The sequence below is a fragment of the Cygnus olor genome, chromosome 15, assembly GCF_009769625.2.
Source record: "Cygnus olor isolate bCygOlo1 chromosome 15, bCygOlo1.pri.v2, whole genome shotgun sequence".
NCBI classification, from domain to species: Eukaryota; Metazoa; Chordata; class Aves; order Anseriformes; family Anatidae; genus Cygnus; species Cygnus olor.
Window position 1 is genome coordinate 11,240,805 of NC_049183.1, and position 5,345 is coordinate 11,246,149.

Sequence of the window (5,345 nt, forward strand, 5' to 3'; positions counted from 1 at the left end):
CTGCCACTGAAAGGACACACAGCTCTGGTACTGTGGAGAAAAAAAAAAAAAAAAGAAAAAAAAAAGAAAAGGCTTGCAATGGTAAGCTGTTCCCAGCCATCTCCACTGGTGTTCCCACCCTGCCAAACTCCTCATCCATGCAGAGGCTCCCACTTCTGCTGCTGGATTTCAGTCTTTCATCACCTGCACTCATTCGTCCTCTCTTTTACAAAGAGCTACTCACATATCTTTCCCTGTGTCAAGTGTTATATTACTCTAAGTGCAAAAGAAATTACTGGTATGCCCATCACTAAATTGGGCTACCAGGGAAATAAAGGGATATTCAAGGAGGATGAGTGAACATATCAAAACCTAGCACTAAGGAGGCATTTATCCCAGTACAAATGGAAAATTATGCTTACTTGTACTGAGCTTTGCACCAGCGAGGAGAGAGACCCAGGGAGCTAAGCCTCAATGCTTGATAATATATATAATATCTTGAGGAGAAGGGCATTGACAAATTGAACATGTAAATATGCAAAATTACATTTGTAAACTTGCAAATATATATTTGCACACAAAGATGTAGATTTCTAAGCGTGCTGCATATTCTGGGGATGTGGAGATTTGGCTCTGAAAAATATAACGTTTGGTGTATTAATAGTCAGAACCAAATCAATAATGGAAGAATTTCACCCAGAGCTGTAAGATGTGTTTTATTTTTCATGCCTCTAAGCAATGAATATTGGTGTTTTCTGCAATGTATAATACAAAAGAACTTTAGTTTCTTCCAAACATGCATTTTTATTAAGTTAGAGGAATAAAAATTCTGACCTTGAAGCACAGCCATACTAACATTAATAAACTACAAAATAGGTACGATCCAGTTTATCATTATGACTCGGTAAAATGAGATTAGCTAATCATGCAGCTTAATTTCCAAACATCTATATGCTGCTACTGTTTGTTTGTAGTTCTGGCAGACAAGCCTCAAAAGGATGAAAAACATGATTAAGGTTTTATTTACATTTTCTTTAAGTATCAGCAGCATTATATTACAGACAACACTTTTAATCACCTAGCCAGTTTTGTGTTTATAAAGCACTACTTGCTCATAAATTCTGAGCCCTGATTTATTTTCTGACAAATCATTGCTGGTTTTATGTGCGAACCTATGGAGCTTGATCTAACTCTCATTTAAGTCAAGAATCAACGGCTGTCACAGACCTCTGGGCATTCAACCAGGTCTACCTGGTATTTTTCCAGTCCCTAGCAGTCACACGATAGCATCTGAGAACTTGCTGCTTCATCTCAAAACCAGAAGTTGCGTTAAATTTACAGCTTTCTAGCCAGCCCTAGGAGAGGCGTAGGTGAGAATGCTTTTACAAAGAGCAGACCCCAGCTCCCACAGACCACGAGGAACCACACTAACACATAAAACAGCCATAAATGAGGGGGCACCAAGGCTTCAAGAGCCCTGGTACCCCTGATTTCTCCTGCCTTTGTGCCCAGAGGCTGCCCGCCCAGCACCTCAACTCCTGCCTCCTAGAGGGGAGGGAGAGCTGCAAGGAACCGGGATGGGCATTAAGCACCCTCAATCCTATCCTTATTTTAAGTCGTCTCCCCCAGGAAGTAAGAGTCAGAATGACTGAATAGTTCATCCTAGCTTGTCAAAGCACAAATACGGTCTGGGGTGTTTTGAGGGCTTTTGTCCACCTTACATTGAAATGATTTGAGAAATGGGGGTTCCACTATCAAGCAGACTTTGCTGTTTGGAAAAGCACTGCAACAGACAGCTTACATTTCCTTCTGCACATTTTCATGCTGTCCCTACCCACAGTGCCTCCTTTCCACCACCTGACACAACTTTTCCCGTGTGTTTCAAGCAGCTTCCCCATTCCCACCGCCCTGCTTTCTGCACGGGATGGAGCAAGGGGAAAGGCTGGCTCACGTAAAATGTAGCTTTAAGCCCAGATTTACCTCCAAGGTCCAAGGAATATTTGCTCCTTGGTTGCAATCTCAGCACAAACTGGTGATCTTGAAACAGATCCCCTGCCCTGGGGATGTCTCCTACGTTGCTACTGACAGCTGAATTACTCACCTCCCCGGAGGTGGAGTATGGTTTCATTTAAGCCATGCATGCTTCTTTAGGCATCCCTCCCTTTACAGCCCTCCTGCCCAAACTGACATCCCTCCAATCTGTCCAAGGGAGCTTTTGTTCCCCCAAACCACTCTACAGAAACGAGGCCCTCTGCAAATTGCAGGCCATCCTTTCAATTATATTTCTATAGTAATGCTGGCACATTAGTTCCACTTATCCTTGGTTAATAGTTCAGCTTATATTCAAACAGCCATTAACATAAAATCAACACAGCAATTTTCGTATGAATTCTCATATCATTAATCCATTTAGAGTGGATACACAGTTCACACTTCAAATTCACTTAATTATTGACTTAATAACATTTAAAGAGGCCATGGTCTTTGGCTCCATTGGAATGTAATCTTTTTTTCCCCTTTCCCTGCTTTTACAGCTTTTCTGCAGAAGTTAATTTTGCAAGGTTTGAATAATGCTTGGAGGTGCGACATCTCTGGGAGAAACCCCCATCTAACTATTTTCCTCCCAGATTTGATTCAACTCTTCTCTCCTTGTTGTTGCCCATGTTCAATGATGTTGTTCGCACTTCGCTGCCTGTTACCGGGCAAAAGCAATTGCAAGCAGCGGGTCTTGCGTTTCACGTTGAAAAACGTCAGGTTAAGACTTGCCTGAATCCTTGCCTAATTTGTGCCACTGCTGGAGGCCTTTCCTGGAGATTTGTCTGTTTCCAATATGACTCTGGGCTATAGCCACAGATCTGGGGAGGAGCAGAGAAACGTCTGGGAGCTGTGGGGAAATGCGTGCCCAGCTGGCATGCAGCGGCATCCCCTCCAACCTCCTGCCAGGGACCCAAGCGACAGCAGAGGAGGGCGCTCAGCATCACACAGTGCCTGGGCTGGATCCCACCTCGCCGTTGTGCAAGACAGGGCTATCTAACCGAACAAAAGACAAGTCCATGCTGGACGTTCTGCTTGGCAAAGACCCTGAAAATTACTGGATCCATCCCAGTGATCGTGGTAGCCCAATTCATCAACTTAAAGCCACAGATATCTGCTCCAGCTACATTGGAAACCATATCTAGCAGTATAGACGTATCCTAAACACCATTTCTCCTCTCCAAGACATCAGGGCAAGCCCAGCATCCTCACTGGCCACAGTACATTTGCAGCAGTATATTGGCAGGAAACCTGCTCTATTACAGACACCAGTGGAGACTAATTGCATCAGCACGAAGCATTCAGCTTTCTGCTGGACAAGGGTCATTGGAGTCTGAGAGGCTACGCTGCTTTTCGCTGCCTTTCACAGGGAACTGAGCACTTGGAAGATCCTATCAATGGGCAGGAGCCCAATTTTATTAATGCAGCTTGCCACAGATGTCAGCAAAAGCAGAATCAGATGCACAGTGCTGCAGGATATAAGCAAATGTTTTCATTCAGATGTTGTAGTAAAGAGGAGAACATCCCAGGATAGATGATAACCGTGTTGTGTGTGGTTTCTTCTTTTCAATTGGGCCTTAGGGTGTTTCCCACATCTTTACCACACTCAGCACCATTCCCTCTTAATTTAGGCACATGGGAATTTACAAGTAGCAGTGTTTTCGTGGGGCTGCCTTTAAAGGAACAGGCAGGTGCTAGATAAAACCAGGTAAAGCTTTGCACCCATGTTATTACTTGTTTGGTTATCGCTCCAAGAATAAATGTTTTTTCTTATTTGAGGTTTATCTGCACCAGTAAAAGCAGTCCTTTGTTGCTTAATGTCTACTGAGGCATCTCCTTAATTTATAAGGTGACGCTGCAATCATGCTTTTACTATAAGACACAACAAAAGCAATACCAAACAGACTCAAAAGCGCTCCCGAAATGCTCTGTGACATTTCACAAATACAACCAAACATCTCCCTGCTCTTCCTAAATTTGCTGCAGATTTTCTTAGCATTGCATTTACAAAACATAGCCCTTATGAACAGTTTCTCTAAACAAGGTCCAAGCTGGATTTCAGGCACTCTGCAGATCAGCTCCCACCACAGAGCACAATGATCTCTCATTCATTTGGAAGAAAGAGCCATCAAAATTGTTATACAAGTTCTGCGATGGGGCTTCACACTACTTGTGATCTACCTTATTTTGGGGTGTTTTTTTTTTTGGTTTGTTTTTGTTTTCTTGTGTTTTTGTTGTGTTTTTAACTGCATCAAGTATGCACTGCTGTCCATGTGGGGTTTTGCTGTAGGATGCCACATATTTTTCTATTGTCTTTTCCTTTCCACCAAACCACAGAAAGCTCCTCTACCCTGTATTTTATTTATAAGATTTTATGGTGTTTTTTTTTGTTTGTTTGTTTTTTGTTGTTTTTTGTTTGGGGGGTGGGATTTGGTTTTATGGCTTTATATTTTTGGCAGAAAAGTGGAAAGTAGCTGTTCTCAAAATCTCACTGTAATGGTTTGCCATTTGTCTGAGACTGTTCTACTTTGTGGAAGAAGTCAGTTTCAACAAAGACACATGCAGGAAAAAACAGCTGTCTGTTCCTAGCCCTGGAGTTGTCAAACAATGCTCAGGACCAGAAATATTTGCTTCTAGGAGCTAGCAAGAGGAAGAGGTCTGCATGAGACATTTAGTTCATGCATGGGCCAAAAGCTCTTTTCTAGCTGAGAGGTCGCCTATGCTTTTTTGGCTGCGTTTTGTCCAGCTTTAGATTTGCTTTCAATTCAGCACCCCTGGAACACGATGGAGTCCAGGTCCAAAAGCCCAGAGTCATTTGAAACCTTTTTCCCCACAAGCCAAACTCCTCTCATTTGATATGGCCAGAAGGACGGGGAAATGGGGCCTTAGAGAGAGCATGGAGCTGCTCAATACGAAGCATACTCCAAGCCCACGTTAACACCACAGCTCCACACTGCTCCCAGCACCCACTACCTGGTGTGGCTGTCCTCTCACCAGCAGAAGAGCACTTCTCCCAGTGCATTTTATTCCTCCAAGCCCAGGACTGGCTTGCATTAGGAAGGATTTGCTGGTGCAGTTTGACCATACACACCCCTAAGGGAAATAGAGCTCACACCCATAAAAATTCATTTGTTAGGATAGCTCCAGTTGGTTCTCTGAGCCAACAAGCTATTAGAGCAAAAGGACATTGTTGCTATATCTGTGCCTCCAATTAAAGCTCTTCTCCAAAATCAAACAATTGTAGAAAACCGTATTTCTGTGGAGAAGTAAGGTAAGGGTCAGCATTCAAGAAAAGATTTTTATTTTTGGAAAGAAATACATATATAGTCCTC